Source organism: Pseudophryne corroboree, chromosome 8 (assembly GCF_028390025.1).
Source record: "Pseudophryne corroboree isolate aPseCor3 chromosome 8, aPseCor3.hap2, whole genome shotgun sequence".
Classification (NCBI taxonomy): Eukaryota; Metazoa; Chordata; class Amphibia; order Anura; family Myobatrachidae; genus Pseudophryne; species Pseudophryne corroboree.
Genome location: NC_086451.1, coordinates 424,232,534 through 424,251,210, shown reverse-complemented (window position 1 = coordinate 424,251,210; position 18,677 = coordinate 424,232,534). Strand labels below are relative to the sequence as shown.

Genomic DNA, 18,677 nt, shown 5'->3' with positions numbered 1-18,677 from the left:
GGGTTTGTAGTCCTTTTTTAATATTATAAATATGCTCTGCTAATCGGATTTTGAGCTTTCTTTTAGTCTGACCAACGTATTGTAGGCCGCAAAGGCATTGCAGGAGATAAACTACTCCCTCTGTTTCACAAGTTATTCTGTCTTTTACTTTATAGCTTTTATTTGTTGTATTGCAGGTAAATGTTGTTTCAGATTTAGTTGATGATTTTTTCGCTGTCCTGCATGGTAAACATTTTGAACATGAGTAAAAGCCTTTAGTTTCTTCTCTTTGTCTGGTTTCTTCAGGAATAAAGCTTTTTACTAATTCCTGCTTGATTGAAGTTGCTCTTTTATAAATGATGCGTGGTTTATCTTGTATCATGGGTGCTAGTTCCTTGTCCAGTGCTAAAATGTGCCAATGTCTGTTTAATATTTTTTCAAATGCTAAATATTGGCTGTTGAACTGGGTGATGAACAATAATTGAAAGTCTTTTTGTGTTCTTTGTTTATACTTCAAAGTCTCATTTCTGTCTATATTGGCTATCCGGTCAAGATGAGTATTCAATGCTTCTTCTTTGTAACCACTTTGAAGAAATCTCTTTTTCATCTGTATTGCTTGTTCATTAAATGTTTCTACCTGTGAACAGTTTCTTTTCAATCGTCGAAATTGCCCGCCTGGGATATTCTTTATCCAATTGATGTGATGATTGCTACATGTGGAGATGGTGTTATTGCCACTAACGTTCTTTGTATGAGTTCTTGTTTGAATAGTATTGTTTTGTATGAAAATCTCCAAGTCGAGGTATATGACCATGGTGTCACTGGTGACTGACGAAAACTCCAATTTGTAAGAGTTATTGTTGATATATTGCAGAAAATTGTGAAGTTCTTGTTGTGGACCATTCCAGATGAAAAACAGGTCATCTATGTATCTCTTCCAAGTTTGTATATATTGTAAATAGGGGTTGTTATTCCAGATATGGTCTTCCTCCCATTTTGACACATATAAATTTGCATACCCTGGTGCGAAAGAACTACCCATCGCGGTCCCCTGTATTTGGTTATAATAGATTCCATTGTTCCAGAAAAAATTGTGATGTAAAATGAAGTTAATGCAGGTTACTAAAAAATTAACTTGTGCATTAGGTAGTGATGTCTCTGTTGAAAGGAAGAATCTTATTGCTTCACACCCTTTTGTGTGGGGAATACATGTGTACAATGATCTGACATCACTTGTGCAAAGAATGAAATGATTTTCCCATTGGATTTCTTTTAGTATCTGTAAAATGTGTATTGTGTCCCGGAGATAACTTTTTTGTGATTGTGCCACCTCTTGCCAAAAGGAATCTACATATCTGGATAAATTTGCAGACAGTGAGTTGATACCTGATACAATTGGACGCCCCGGAGGATATTTTTGGTCTTTATGTGTTTTGGGTAATTGGTAAAAAGTAGGTACGAGCGGGTGATTTATATATATAAAATCATATTCCTTTTTTGTTAATATACCAATTTCCAAACCTTCGTCCAATATTTCCTTTAATTCCTTCTGATATTGTTCTGTTGGGTTCCCTTTTAGTACTGCATACGTGGAATCGTCCTTTAGGAGGTCTGTGATTACGGCTTCATAATCTTCCTTATTTTGGATAACGAGGCCACCCCCCTTGTCTGCCGGCTTGATGATGATGTCCTTATTCTCTTTCAGCTCCCTCAGGGCATTTTTTTCGGATATTGTGAGGTTGAATTTCATTTTTTCTTTGCCGGTTTCCCTTTAAAATTGCAAACACCTGTGTCGAATGAGTGAGAAAAAGCTTCTGACAAATTTTATTCAGCTGTTTTTAACTTAACGAGCCTTCTCCAATCAAGCCAATTAAACAATAAAGCTATATAAAGAGAACCTATTGGGAAGTGTCTCTATCAGCCAGGATTAAGGACCAGCAAGTCCGAAACGCGTTGGTAAACAATCTGTGAGTGAAGCCCTGACGTCATCCCACCTGCGCCGAACAGGTGTAAAGACGGGAGCGCGTGCACCAGCATTGGGACCAGCCGGCAGGACGCGATCCGCAAGAAAGAATTACAGTCTGGACGTGACTGAAAGGTAGGCAGCAATAGGGATAGTTAGCTAGACGTCCCAACTGCAGCCGCAGTACGGACCAAAGTGCCGGCATTTATAAAAAGGACTCCCACACAGGACTACTCACATTAGCACGAAAGTGCTGTAAACATTTCTCACTAACCATTTTTTCTTTTCACAGGTGTTTGCAAAAAATTCTTTTTAATTTTAATTTTATTATTATTTTCTTTTTCCCTTATTTTTTCTTTTTAACATTTTTTCATACATCTTAAGTGCTCCTGTCACTCCGTTTTATTGTTACCATTTTTTAAAGGAGCAGCTCCACATTATTTCTAAAGCGCGGGTTATCCATCACATATATCACAACCGACACAATTGGACTATCCTTGGGGATTTGTGATTTTAGAATAACACACAGTTCTTTGCTGTGCTTTTGCCAGCTTAAGTCTTTTCATTTTTCTAGCGAGAGGATGAGTGCTTCCATCCTCATGTGAATCTGAACCACTAGCCATGAACAAAGGCCAGGGCCTCAGCCGTTCCTTGCCACTCCCTGTCGTAAATGGCATATTGGCAAGTTTACGCTTCTCATCAGACGCTTTCAATTTTGATTTTTGGGTCATTTTACTGAACTTTTGTTTTTAGGATTTTACATGCTCTCTACTATGACATTGGTCATCGGCCTTGGCAGACGACGTTGATGGCATTTCATCGTCTCGGCCATAACTAGTGGCAGCAGCTTCAGCACGAGGTGGAAGTGGATCTTGATCTTTCCCTATTTTAACCTCCAACATTTTTGTTCTCCATTTTTTAATGTGTGGAATTATATGCCAGTATCAATAGCAATAGCCTGCTACTATATATACTGTGCACAACTAAAATGCACCACAGGTATAGAATGTAGATGGATAGTATACTTGATGACACAGAGGTAGGTACAGCAGTGGCCTTCTGTACCGTACTGCTATATATACTGGTGGTCACTGTGTCAGCAAACTGCAAAACTAAAATGCACCACAGGTATAGATGTAGATGGATAGTATACTTAATGACGCCACAGAGGTAGGTACAGCAGTGGCCTTCCGTACCGTACTGCTATATATACTGGTGGTCACTGTGTCAGCAAACTGCAAAAGTAAAATGCACCACAGGTATAGAATGTAGATGGATAGTATACTTAATGACGACACAGAGGTAGGTACAGCAGTGGCCTTCCGTACCATACTGCTATATATACTGGTGGTCACTGTGTCAGCAAACTGCAAAACTAAAATGCACCACAGGTATAGAATGTAGATGGATAGTATACTTAATGACGACACAGAGGTAGGTACAACAGTGGCCTTCCGTACCGTACTGCTATATATATATACTGGTGGTCACTGGGTCAGCAATCTGCAAAACTAAAATGCACCACAGGTATAGAATGTAGATGGATAGTGTACTTAATGACGACACAGAGGTAGGTACAGCAGTGGCCTTCCGTACCGTACTGCTATATAATGGCGGTCACTGTGTCAGCAAACTGCAAAACTAAAATGCACCACAGGTATAGAATGTAGATGGATAGTATACTTAATGACGACACAGAGGTAGGTACAACAGTGGCCTTCCGTACCGTACTGCTATATATATATACTGGTGGTCACTGGGTCAGCAATCTGCAAAACTAAAATGCACCACAGGTATAGAATGTAGATGGATAGTGTACTTAATGACGACACAGAGGTAGGTACAGCAGTGGCCTTCCGTACCGTACTGCTATATATACTGATGGTCACTGTGTCAGCAAAACTCTGCACTGTACTCCTCCTATATAATATTATACTGGTGGTCCCGACTCCCCAGTCCCCACAATAAAGCAGCACACTGAGCACAGATATGGAGTGTTTTTCAGGCAGACAACGTATACTGGTGGTCACTGTCAGCAAAACTCTGCACTGTACTTCTGCTATATAATACAGCTGCTCCCCAGTCCCCACAATTAAGCAGTGTGAGCACAGATATATGCAGCACACTGAGCACAGATGTGAAGTGTTTTTTTCAGGCAGAGAACGGATAAAACTGGTGGTCACTGATCAGCAAAATTCTGCACTGTACTCCTCATATATTAATATAAAGCTGCTCCCCAGTCCCCACAATGATATAAGCAAGCACAAATATTTTCATCAACTCAACAATGAATAAACGGAGAGGACGCCGGCCACGTCCTCTCCCTAACATTTCCAATGCACGAGTGAAAATGGCGGAGACACGCGGTTGCTTGTATAGAATCTGAATCTCGCGAGAATCCGACGGCGGGATGATGACGTTCGGGCGCGCTCGGGTTAACCGAGCCATACGAGAGAATCCATGTATGGCTCGGACCCATGTAAAAAGGGTGAAGTTCGGGGGGGTTCGGTTTCCGAGAATCCGAACCCGCTCATCACTACTTTCAATCACTATGCAATTGCATCCTTCCTTAAGGCTAGAGAGCATGTGCAAATCCAATGGATGCGGCCACTGCATGCGAATACAGAGGCAGTGTCCATATCTAAATAAGGCCCTAAAATCTGCAAACCATGTTACATACAGTACTATCAGGGCCGTTTCTAGCCAATTTGGCTCCCAGTGCGAGATTTAAAAATGCATACGCGCGCCAAAGGCAAGGAGGCATGGCCTCGTTAAAATGGGCGTGGATTTCAGGTGGGCGTGGCCTCATCTGATCTCATCAACACGGCCACCACAGGATAAAAAAAAAAAGTCCTCATTTTACACATTACAGCAGGCACGCTACCCCATTTTACACAGCACGGCAGGCAAGTGTCCCCATTTTACACAGCACGGCAGGCACGTGTCCCCATTTTACACAGCACAGCAGGCAAGTGTCCCCATTTTACACATTGCGGCAGGAAAGTGTCCCCATTTTACACAGCATGGCAGGCACGTGTCCCCATTTTACACAGCACGGCAGGCAAGTGTCCCCATTTTACACATTGCGGCAGGAAAGTACTACTTTCACTACTTTCAATCACTATGCAATTGCATCCTTCCTTAAGGCTAGAGAGCATGTGCAAATCCAATGGATGCGGCCACTGCATGCGAATACAGAGGCAGCGTCCATATCTAAATAAGGCCCTAAATTCTGCAACCATGTTACATACAGCACTATCAGGGCCGTTTCTAGCCAATTTGGCTCCCAGTGCGAGATTTAAAAATGCGCCCCCCCCCCTCCCCCCATTCACATAAGAAAAAATGCGCCCCCCCCAGATATAAAGAGGAAAAGCATACGCGCGCCAAAGGCAAGGGGGCATGGCCTCGTTAAAATGGGCGTGGCTTTAAGGTGGGCATGGCCTCATCTGATCTCATCAACACGGCCACCACAGGATAAAAAAAAAAAAGTCCTCATTTTACACATTACAGCAGGCACGCTACCCCATTTTACACAGCACGGCAGGCAAGTGTCCCCATTTTACACAGCACGGCAGGCACGTGTCCCCAATTTACACAGCACAGCAGGCAAGTGTCCCCATTTTACACATTGCGGCAGGAAAGTGTCCCCATTTTACACAGCACGGCAGGCACGTGTCCCCATTTTACACAGCACAGCAGGCAAGTGTCCCCATTTTACACATTGCGGCAGGAAAGTGTCCCCATTTTACACAGCACGGCAGGCACGTGTCCCCATTTTACACAGCACGGCAGGCAAGTGTCCCCATTTTACACATTGCGGCAGGAAAGTGTCCCCATTTTACACAGCACGGCAGGCACGTGTCCCCATTTTACACAGCACGGCAGGCAAGTGTCCCCATTTTACACATTGCGGCAGGAAAGTGTCCCCATTTTACACAGCACGGCAGGCACGTGTCCCCATTTTACACAGCACGGCAGGCAAGTGTCCCCATTTTACACAGTACAGTAGGCAAGTGTCCCCATTTTACACAGCACGGTAGGCAAGTGTCCCCATTTTACACATTGCGGCAGGCACGTGCCCCCATTTTACACATTGCGGCAGGAAAAAGTGTCCCCATTTTACACATTGCGGAACGCACGAGCCCCCATTTTACACAGTACGACAGGTAAGTGTCCCCATTTAACACATTGCGGCAAACAGGTGCCCCCATTTTACACATTAAGGCAGGTGGTGGGGAGGGAGGGAGGGAGAGGGGCTGACTCACATTTTAAGCGGTTCGTGCCGCTCTTCAGCCGCCTCTCCCTCGTCTGCGGCGCAGCTCCCCCTTCTCCCTCCTCCCGAGTGCTCAGCTCGGAGGGCGGGGTTTCGTGGAATGACGCGTTTGCGTCGTGACGTCACGACGCAAACGCGTCATTCCGCGAAACCCCGCCCCCCGAGCTGGGCACTCGGGAGGAGAGGGGAAGGGATTTCAAAGTGGTGACGAAGTGCCGCGGCGGGCGCCCAGTGCGGTTGCACGGCTCGCCCGCCGCAAGAGTACTATGAATCACTTTGCTACTCACAGTGTACTGCACTTTCACAGAATCCAAAAACAGATAATAGAGAGAATGAAAAAAGTCACTGGAAATACAAAAAGGCATCATACACTTTATATTCTTGTGAAATAAATAGCAGGGAAGCACATAGGCAGTCATGTGGGTAAGGGGTTGTATTACCTGCATGTTGGTCTTGAAACTTATGGGTGAATTCAATTGAGGGTGAGAAATATAAAAAAAACCTGCGATTGCTTGGTTAGCAGTGTTTTACTATTCAATTAGAAGAGGGAAATGGGACATGGAGATTTCTATTGAAATAACTCAGTCTTTTTTTTTTTTCGTGCACCCCGAGATCTCGTTTTTCCAAAAATTGTTAGTTTTAGGAAAAATCAGTGAAATTTGCTCTGGCACCCTGGTGGCACCTCCAGCAGCCCCTGATCCTCTCATCAACCCATTGCCTCCCAGCAGCCACCTCCACAATGGGAAGATGGAAAGGAGATCACTGGGAGTCATGGATACTACCAGACAGGTGAGTGTCATTTTTTTTTATCATGCACCGCAGGGTTTTCAGAGATGAAAACCCTGCAACCATTTAAAAAATATTGGATATTGTGGGTATTAGGAGCATGCATACCCGTGACAATCCAAAATTGGTTGCGATAAGCACAATGTATTTTTGTGGAGAAAATCTCTCATCCAATTGAATTCCCCCCTAAAACTCATTGAATTTTCTGACAATTGCGTAAGCTACTTAATGGTTGGAGACAATTTGCCTTCGTCCTTTAATTAATATCTAACCATTAAAACCTTAACTACTGTAAATAAATAATGACACATGACAACTGGAGTTGGCATTTTAAATTACCGTAATCATATTTATTTTTGATATCTAGCTGAATTACTGAAATCAGTAGCGTGGTGGCAGAAGTAAAAAACAGAAAACAACAACCATAACTCACATACTCAACACAATCATTGGTGTTCACCTATGTCACAGTTACCAATAGCACACGTGTATGGGCAGCCTCCAAGTCCGAGGACAATTATGTCTTAACACATCATCATTTGTGGTGAGAGAGCTCACAAATAAACATACGCTCTTTCAGCCACCAACAAACAACAGGACAACAACACAAAGAAAATCAGAATAGAAGGAGAAAATGATTAAATATCTAGAGGAAAAAATAATGATACAATCTGCCAAACCCCAATATCACTATAAAAAAAAAACTCCACACCTCACTCCCAACAGGATCCTTAGTGAACAGAATCATCTACAAGTGTTAATCACTTACTTCTTAAAGGGAAGGAGGTGATTCTCATCTCAACCTCTGGGTTTAAAATGGTCTCAGGCTTACAAGTATACCTCATGAATCTAATTGAATAAACAGTTTCTTCTACTTGCAAAAAAAAGCCCTGGTCCCTGTGCATAGCTGCCCAACCTAAAACATTCTGGTTTTGGCAGAGAAGTGACAGCAATTTCATCTGAAGGCTCACACTGTTGGTGTTTAGTATAGGTGCTCATAAGCATTTAATGGCAAATGCCTACAAGTTGGTAGGTGCATCATGAATATGAGCAAAGAGGTTAGTCCACATGTTGACTCCAAACCAGAGTAGGTTTTATGGAAGGTACCAATATAAAGGTGATAGAAGAGAAACAGCAGTCAATGTGATAAGATATCAATTTCGCCTTAGCTAATTAACTCCACACACTAAGACATCACATCCCACCATACTATAAGCACTCTATTCCCTCCTTTCCCAGGTAAGACTCTGACTTCTTTTTGCCTGATGTCTGTTTCCCCCTCCACCTTTCCACTGTACCCTATCCCATCCTGCCTCCTCTGCTACCTCTCTCCTTTTGCCTGTCACAATCTTGTCACAAACCTCTTTAATAACTTCCTCACTGCAGGCACTGTCTCATCTGCATTCAATCATGTCTACAACCGCCTTACCACCTTTTTGTTCTTCATCTCCCTGCTTGGCCCACTTCTCTCCACTGAATCTACCCTCACAAAAGTCAGCAATGACTTCCTTGATGCCAAATCTAAGGGCCACTACTCTCTACTCATTCTTCTTAACCTCTCTACTGCTTTTCATACTGTGGAAATCGCTCTCCTCCTCCTAAACCTTCACTCCCTCAGTCTGCATGATACTGCTCTCTCCTGTCCAACCTCCCACATCTCTGATTACTCTTTCTCTATCTCCTTTCACAACTCCACTCCCACCTCCCACTTCCACTAATAATTAGGTGTTATAAGAACTCTCCTATTCTACCTCTGTATGTCCTCTTCAGGTGAGCTCATTATCTCTTTTGGCCTCCAGTATCACCTCTATGCTGACGACATTTAGATCTACCTTTCTTCCCTTGACCTCTCTTCCTCTTTTCTTACTCGTATCTCCATCTTTCTCATAGTCCATTTCTTTCTGGATGTGCCATTACTGATAATCTTCCCACCCTCCTGCATAAACTCACCGCCATCTATTTAATTATCTATTAATTGTAGAACCATCTCCCCTAATCCCCAAATGCACTGTCTTGGAGTTATTCTTGATTCCACCCCCGCTTTTAAACCACAAATTTAGTACTTTTTGCAGACCTGCCATTCAATCTCAAAAATATTTATAGGATCAGACACATAGGCGAGCACCCACAATTATCACCGCCTGCCGCCGGTGATTATTCGTGATGCAGTCGGTGGCTCCGCCTCCATCTCCTCACACATACTGGCTCACTGCTCTGCCTTCAGTCCCAAGTGGGCGTAAAAGCTGTGTGCATGCAGCATGATGCGATGATGTCATGCCGTGTGCATACCCACCTGCTAAATCGCTCTCTATTCCCTGCTCTCTCCCCCTACTTGCTGTCAGGCGGAGGAGGTTGCTCCTCTTCGAATGAGAAAATGCCCAATGCAGCCATCCTCCCTAAGTAAGTTGTAGCAGCGCTGTGCTGCACAGTACTGTATAGTGTATAAGTTGTGGACATAGGTCTGGGACTGGGAGCACTGAGCAGCAGCATGTCTCTAAGATCTTAATGAAAGTAAACTGAATGCTGCAGCCTTCCGGGAAATACATCTGATTGTAATTTATAATCATATATATTCACACTGCCTTAATTTGCATACTTAATATTCTGACCTACCGTATCCTGATAATACATGTTTTATATATATATATATATATATATATATATATATTCTGTTTAATATTTGTTAAATATGGGTTTTGTAATTTATAATAAAAAAATCTATAATAACAATAATAATAAATATATTAAATATTTCACCAGTCCTGATTGCTGCACCCTCTACTTAATATAATTACTGTTGTGAGGGCACCGAATGCAGTTATTTTAACCGATTGGGAGTGCCGGACCTTCTCAATTTATATATATATGTCCAGGTGGTCTGGCTCTCTCTGTAGCATATGACCGCGCTGGGTGCCCGCATAAAGCACAGGGCCAACAATATAGAATTCCCAAGGTGTAGCCCTACAGGTGTGATAGGGGCAGGTTGAGAGACAGAGTGAAGGGTGGGAGACTCAGGACTCCTACACACATGCCGATATCACTGCACGATATGAACGATCTAGTTCATTAATGAACAAGATAACGTTCATATCGTGCAGTGTGGAGGCACCAGCGATGAACGATGCGCGGCCCCGCGCTCGTTCATTGCTGGGGCCATGTTGGCTGTGCATGCAGGCCAATATGGATGAAATCGTCCATATTTGCCTGCAAGTCTTCGGAGCCGGGTGACAGGGGGAGTGAAGAAACTTCACTCCCCCCATCACTGCCCGCCCGCCGCCGGGTCGCCCGTATCGGCGATCGGGCAGCTCAGCGGCACATCGCCGAGTGTGTAGGGCCTATCGGAGACACAAAGTGAGGTGGATTGTAAGAGATGCGTGGAATGGAGCCGCAGGTGGGAGATGATGGTGTGGATGAGAGACAATGCAGGGAGAAGATGAGATTGTATGGATGAGAGATGCAGGGGGCAGGAGGTGACACAACTCTGGTTGAACCTCTGTTGCATGATGATGAACTTTGTTATATTCCTACACAAACAGGCATCTTCTGGACCATGTAATTTCTTACATGAATAGTGATTACCGACTGAAGACGCTGTCTGCCCAAGTAGGACATTTTTTTCAGAGATTACCCATTGTGTGAAACCACAATATAGGTAAGGTGCATATGGAATTAAACGGAATGCTCCCAGAGTGATGAGAAACAGGGGGCATGTCTGACATGCCTCCTTTTGCAGTGGCCGCACCCCTTGTACTATGGGATTTATATTGCATTGAGTGCAAATAGGCGGTGCTAGACACACCCAATAGGCAGTGATAGACACGCCCAGTAGTTGGTGCTAAACACATCCCTCTGGTGGTGCACCCCCTAATAAAATGTTCTACGCACACCTATGATCAGACCCAGGAGGCAACTAAGATCCTGATCCACTCACAGATCATATCCAGATTGGACTATTGTAAACTCCTTCTATCTGGCATCCCAGACCCACCATTCTCCAATCCAATCAGTCCTTATTGGGGCTGCCTGACTCAGCTTCCTCTCCAAACATACTATGCCTGCCTCCCATCTCCTACAAGCACTACACTGGCTCCTCTTTTCCTTCAGAACCTAATTCAAGCTTCTCATACTTACAGATGGGTCCACGGTTATCTTGACTAGTTTTCTGCACCTAGGTACAACATGATTTATTAGCATAAACCCTTCATCTGTTGTTCTCAGCAGCAATACAATACAGATAACAATACAGCAGGGGATTAAGTCATTATAGCAGGGGATTAAGTCCGACTGGACAGTCTCATTTAATCCGATTAAAGGTCAAGATAAATGTGGAAATAAGAGAAAAATGTGTATACTGGCGCCGGCTGTAAGTCAAATAATGATATACATAATACCAATAAAAAATATATGAACACTAATTTTATTTAAACAGTCTTATCAGATTCTAATGGTTAAAATAAATAAATATATATATATATATATATATATATATATCAATTGCTCAAAATAGTAAATTAAAGGTTAAAAATAGGAGGTACCACTGGTTATTCCCTTTGAAAATAAATGTCCAGAACTCCTGGCTAGGACTCTATTCCACTTATGCTCACAAGTTCAATTGATGAAATAAATTGTTACCAGACTTGCTTCCGGAAAAAAGTCCCCCGAGGTATCTCTTACATGAAGATCGAAATTGACCACAAGGTGTTTTTCCCTATTGACATTCCTGACGGTATGGACTCTTTTGCATCCACCAGATAAAATTCCAGCACAAGTCATCTACAGACCCGGATATTTCCCTGTTTGCCAATTTGGATCTGTATGTAAGAGATACCTAGGGGGACTTTTTTCCGGAACCATATATGATTCTCTCCCTTGCCATTACCCATTGCCAATACATCATCTGCTGTATACATCCTGATAATTTCCAGTATTCCGTTTCAAGAGTTTGACTCCAGAGTTCAGTGTGTTCCATCAGCTGCTGTGTGTTTCCATGAGCACCTACTTCAAGTTCCAATCAGTAAGCTGAGTACCATTGAGGACTCTGTAAAAGCTGTTTATTTTTCAATTGCTAGTGAGCCCTGTTGAGCACTATACACAGTCTCCTGTGCTTTATGTATGTTCCAGTCAGCCCTGCTGAGCACCATTCAGTTCTCTTGTTTAAAGCTGTGTATTTCTCCAGTGCTATACTGTCCTGCTGAGTGCTATCCACAGCATCCTGTGCATTGTTGCATGTTCCAAGTTTTAGTCATATCTGCAAAACTACATTTATAGACTCCCGTGTAAAGCTGTGTATTTCTCCAGTGCTATCCAGTCCTAATAATCATTATCCACAGCCTTCTGTGCATTGTTGTGTGCTACATGGATCTCTAAGACCTGTTCCATTCCTCAATTAAGACCTGATCCATTCCTCAATTAAAAACTGCACACACTCAGTCTGATACTATAATGGTGTCCACCACTCTCTCAGCCAGTTTGCCGGAGGGGTCATCTTTGGGATGGCATGTGCACAGTAGGTCAGGTGGTGCCCCCATATGCACCACACTGTGACCTCCCACTCTCTCTTGGTACCTGGGGCTCCTCCACTCATGCTCTGGGGACAACTGTTTTCACTGGGATCAACTTCACGAAGTCCAAGCAGATGAACTTGTGGCTGCACAGCTTCTCCCCATACTCAAGAACCATATTAACTGAAGTGAGCGACAACATCAGCGACACTGAGCACTATCTGCCTGGCAGCTGAAGCCTGGCCTGGTGTGGGCACTGCTGAGGCTGTGCAGTGTTGTCCCTAGGGTCCTTTTTCATGTTATTCCTGGTACTGCTGTCACTTCTAGTGTCCAGCACCACTGCTGCCTTATATTCACCCTCACACACTGGGATTCAGCACTCTCCTTTCATGCCTGTGTCCTCCATCATCAACCTACCTCTCACCACAGCCAGGGCTTCTAACCTTTTAGCATTTTATTACAAATACTGTATTTTCCATGCATAGTTGATATCACTGTTGTCAAATAGTTATAAGCTTTTCAAATGTCTACTTAGAAAGGTTTTGATCCTGGAAATGTCCTCAAATTTCTGTCCTGACTTACTGCCCATTGTATCTGTTATTATTCTGCTAATTTCAGTGCATTTATCTATTTAACTGTGGTGTCTATTGACCATCTAAGAATCCACCTCCACACTTCCACCTGAGGGGCTAGAAAGTGTGTATTGGTGGGGGACTTGGTGGGGGGAAGTAGGCTGAAGTTCTGTCTAGGTTGCTGACAAACCTTTCACCGGCCCCGGGTTGGAGAGGAATTTATCAATTCTGAAGAGTAGAAGGATATTCAAGCTCTTGAATCATAAGGATGTCCTTATAAGGGGTCTTCATTTGCTAGATGACATGCCCAGTGATATCGATCCTTATGATTCCTGACAGTTTTGCTTATATTTGGACCAAAACAAAGGATATTTTATTTTGTTATGAAACAGCGGAAGAGCACTACCATATCTCCAGGAGGTTGGTCAGATGAAGGCTTGGGTCTCAAGGATTTTTTGGCCTGATTGAGGAGGAAGTCCAAAATATGTGGGTCAAGTAGGCATTGGGGATATGCCTGGAGGGCCTCAGTGTCCTCAGTTTTGGGATTATTGTTGAAGTACACATTCTTTCTATGGGAACACCTCTTGGTGTCTTCAAAATGTTCTTTCATATCATTTAGTTCCTGATGAACAGAAGCCAACTATTGTTCTACCCCTTCTTTGGTAGTCACATATTATAGTCACATATTTGATCCATCTTATGCACCAAGGTATCTGACATCCACTATGTTTGTTTATACATTGTGGATGACTGATCTCATTTCAGATGGTATTTTGGTCTGGATGAATTTAATTAATTTACTAGTAGAGAAGATCACTCAAGAGGGAGCCATCTCCTCCAGTGATGCACCTGGAGACAAAGCAGTGGGGGGATGGCTTTATATAAGTTTTCCATTCTTTGTGACAATGGAGGGTTGTTTTGTAGCAGCAAGACATGACTGGAACAAGACAGTTCCAGTGGAGTTCTAGTACCCTAGGTGAATTACAGTATACATTGATCATTATTGGACTGTTTGAGAGAGAAACATATGGTCAGAAGCAAAACAGTTGGCAAATAGAAGAAATGGATGTGAACCATACTGTAAGACAGGTGTTGAGGACTGGTAGGGGCTTGCAGAAGTGCTGAGACTGAGCACAGGTGTTTATCCTCAGATTTCCACTGATTGTTAGGGAGGTTGTTGAGAGCAGAGGGTATAGACTGTGTAGCTGAGGTATATCTGCTTAGATGGAGGTAACTGTGTACACAGGAATGAAAACATTCTGCTTTGATGGGAGCCAATGAATAACTCAACAGACTTATTGGAGATGAGTTAAGATATCAGCAGAAATACAGATGTAGACATCTACATCTGGACAAGGTGCTACATTTTGCCATGATTGCACCTTGTTAGGCATGACTAAGTGCATGTCTGTGGCACACACGCATCTTAGTCACAGCATTCCACCTAACCCCTGACCTTGACCTGTGGAAACTATTGATCCTATGCATATCTCACCATCTTCTTCTGCAAACCTATACTATTTAAGGAATGTTTAGAGAAATGACAAAAGCTAATTTTGCATTTTGTATCAGGCATTTAGTGATGTGTAAATTACCCCCAAACTGTTCTAAGCTAAAAAAAAAAAAGCAAACACAACTGATATTTAACATTCAATAAGACTGATTATTTGTTTTAATCTAAGATGATATATTTAGGGCTGGATTCAATTAGATGCAGCGATTTACCATGTTGGACAAAGGGTGGTAGCTTCGAGCTTTAACGACTATGGTTATTCAATTACAGCACCTTTTCATTGCATTGTAATTTGACTGTTAACATGAGTTAACGCACAGATTCTGGTATAAGTTCCCAAAGTTATGAGATCACGTCCGCGGCACCCACGATCAGGGCATTTAATACAGATTTCTGTTCAAGTCTCCATCAGGCTCACACAAAAATATACGCTGAGTGCAGCCTGCCAGTTTATTGCCGGCTGCTTCAGGCTCTAATTGAATAGAATAAAATAAGTTACAACTAAATACTAGTAGCATTATTTATTCTATTCTTATTTAAACTGTGTATTATGGAATAACAACTCTCCAACTGTTGTGCATTTATGCATTCAGCAGTGACATATGGTTAATTTTTATGTTAAAAGGTTTTTATTTAAGTATACACTCAGTTAATGGGGTAATATACAGAATTTTAGAATAAATAAATATGAGTTTATATTTATGAAATAACATATTTTTATAAACTTTGTTTCATGTCTGCAAGATAGATATAATTAATAATTGAGGAACAAAGCAATGTGTTGTGTTTCTAGAAACCGGTATCCTAATTCAGCAGGTGTGATAATTAAAGCATTAATGAGTGTGCTATATACAAACTTAGAGTTTGAAAGAGCAATTAAAAACATACGGTAATCAAAGCCGTGACGATTGCGCTCCGGAGTGATAATGAGGCGTGAATTACATGGAGTGCGCCTGCTCGGCTAATGAGCCACGGTGGTTAAATAACGTCAAAGACAGACATTGAATTACTTCTGAAGAAGCCGCTGAGACCATAGGGAGGCGGAGAAACGTGTAAAGTTCTATCCGAGAAGCTCACCACCTAACGAGACTGCATCTGCATGTTTGTACCAGGAAACCACTCCACATTTGGATCTTTGCACCTCAGTCTCCCAGAAAAGACTGCCACGTAAGGATCAAGCACCCAGCAGTCGTGGAAAAGGGGGGTTTGAAACGTAAATGTGTGGAAAGTGGGTATCTCAGTCCCCCTAAAAAGACTGCCATAAAAAAGGTACGGCACCAGCAGCCGGGGAGGACGTGAGCCTTATTTACAGCTCATTACTGCATCAGTGATATTTAAAATAGCTGGCCAGCTGATTATTATATACAATTGTGGATACTGGACTTTCAAATATAGGAATTGAGTGTCCTTAACAATTTAACTCTTTGGTCGTCAAAAATTTCATCAGAGGTAAGTCCACAATTGATTTGTACGATATACTTGCAGTAGCTCCATGAAAGCAACATTGTTGATACATTGTTGAAGATTAGCTATAAAATTAGCATTGGATATTTAAACAGAGCTTTTCTTGCATTTTAATATATGTTTGGCTGTAGATTATAGGATGAAATTGTTGGATTATTTAATGCAGACAACTTTATTAGATGGTGATGTGTTTTAAAGTCTACACATGTGTTTTAAGGTTATAATAAATTGTTTTAACCAAACAAAAAACCTTTTTATTAATTGATTGATGCTTTTTCTGTGCGCTGCAATTCTGTTGTTATCTTTTAGATTTTCTAATTGAATAACCCTGGCAGATCAGTTAGCTTGCGGCAAATAACCACAGTTAATTGGACTCTGCCCTTAGTTTTAAAGGAGCAAATGTAATATTAGTATAGATAATATTTGAATGAATATCAAATAATCAAATTTACAAACTATGCTTACCCTGCCTACATGTTACAGTCTCTGTTTGTTTTTTAGAGCAATTGTTATTTTCTCAATTTAGATTGGTTTCCTTTTTGATAAACTGTTATTATGTCTTCTAACTTTAACATTTGTAATCAATAATTTATTATAATTGCTCTTTGCAATAAAAGTGATTTAAAAATAAATTTAATTGTTCTACTTGTAAACATCTTTTTTATCTTATTATATTTAGATGATGTCTAGAAAACACTTCCACTATATAAGTCCGTTCCCTCCAGCTGCGTCTGCATCACTGCTGAAATCCGTGTTTTATACGAGAAAACAAGTGAGCTGGGACTTCAGGTAATAAAACTGGATTTACTCTTTCTGTCTGGCGTGTGACTCAGCTGCTGCACTATTTTTACTTTAATCATATGCAGGAAAGCAATACATCTTCTCTGTGTGTGGGGGTAATTCATATCTGATCGTAGCACTGCAGGTGTGGCAGATGTAACATGTGCAGAGAGAGTTAGATTTGGGTGGGTTATTTTGTTTCGGTGCAGAGTAAATACTGGCTGCTTTATTTTAACACTGCAATTTTTATATTTCAGTTTGAACACACCCCACCCAAATCTACCCTCGCTGCACATGTTATATCTGTTTCCCCTCCCCCCTCCTGCAGTGCACATGGGGGGTAATTCCAAGTTGATCGCAGCAGGAACTTTTTTAGCAGTTGGGCAAAAGCATGTGCACTGCGGGGGAGGCAGATATAACATGTGCAGAGAGAGATAGATTTGGGTGTGGTGAGTTCAATCTGCAATCTAAATTGCAGTGTAAAAATAAAGCAGCCAGTATTTACCCTGCACAGAAGCAAAATAACCCACCCAAATCTAACTCTCTCTGCAAATGTTATATCTGCACCCCCTGCAGTGCACATGGTTTTGCCCAACTGCTAAAAATTTTCCTGCTGCGATCAACTTGGAATTACCCCCATGGTTTTGGCCAACTGCTAACAAATTTGATGCCACGATCAAGTCTGAATTACCCCGTGTCTCATGCTTTATCAGCTTTATTTGTTAGCCTCTAAAAAAGACAAGGGTACTGTGAGAGTCTGCAGTAATGCACAGTAGTGTATCCTATGACAGGGAATCAACCTTTAGGGCAGGCCTGTCCAAACTGCGGCCCTCCAACTGTTGAGAAACTACACATCCCAGCATGCCCTGACACAGCTTTGGCATTCCCTGACCACAAAACTGTGTCAAGGCATGCTGGTATATGTAGTTTCACAACAGCTGGAGTCCAGCAGTTTGGACATGCCTGCTTTAGGGGATAGATTTACTAAAGCTCTAAAAAGGAAAAGTGGAGGTGATCTCTATAATAGCCAATCAGATTTTAGCTGTTATTTCTTAGGTAATCTGTTAGATAAATGATAGCTAGAATCTGAACTGTTATTATATACAACACCTTCCTTTTTCTCTTTGAAGTTTCAGAAAAGCTAAAATACCTGTAAATTCCTGGTTGTTACACTGCTTTCTTTCTATGGAAAAAAAATGACTCTGATATTAATAAATAAGACATAACTCCCAATCATCCTGATTTCAGTGTGACAGTCCTGCAGTGTCCTACGGGCAGGCGGAAGGATATGGGAGGGGCACCTAAAGGTACAAGTTGATACAAGCTTTATAGTAGTTTCCATACTGTGGCTACACTTCTAGACACTGATTTTATTTATAGCTTAAATGAAGTCAGTGATATTTTTTTTTTCTGTTCATGGGACAATTTGTAAGAATAAAAATGATACAAAAAAGGTGCAGATAGTTACTGTGGGTCTTATTCAGAACCGGATGCAGAAGCGCATCTGTACGCAATGGCTGCATCCGGAGACTCTGCACACACGTACTGGCCACCGTGTGCATTCCAGGCTGTCATGCGGAAGATGCGATCGCATCATGATTGACAGCTCCAGGCGTAAGGGAATAGTGCTGGGGCGTTTCATGGGCATGGTTTGGCCAATGCAGGGGCCATCCTCTAATTCAGAGCTGGCCAAACCAGTCCTCGAGATCTACCAGGAACGTGCGGTGAGCTAAATAGCTCAGGAGGCACTGGCTAACCCCAGTGCCAGATTTACATGCAAAATATGAGCCAAAGGGTACATCTGGGCATTATACACAGGTACAGCATTATAAACTCCTGGAAATCT

The 18,677-nt window shown here is 42.2% G+C and overlaps 1 long non-coding RNA gene and 1 pseudogene across 1 annotated transcript in view; both read left to right on the top strand.

Moving 5' to 3' along the window:
• LOC134949909 (vomeronasal type-2 receptor 26-like) overlaps window positions 1–18,677 on the top strand; it is a 1,108,520-nt pseudogene that overhangs the window by 866,806 nt on the left and 223,037 nt on the right.
• Window positions 16,736–18,677, top strand: part of LOC134949424 (uncharacterized) — a 48,413-nt gene continuing 46,471 nt past the window's right edge. The window contains exon 1 of the long non-coding RNA XR_010183158.1: window positions 16,736–16,840. This is a non-coding gene — a long non-coding RNA (uncharacterized LOC134949424). The remainder of the gene's footprint in view (window positions 16,841–18,677) is intronic.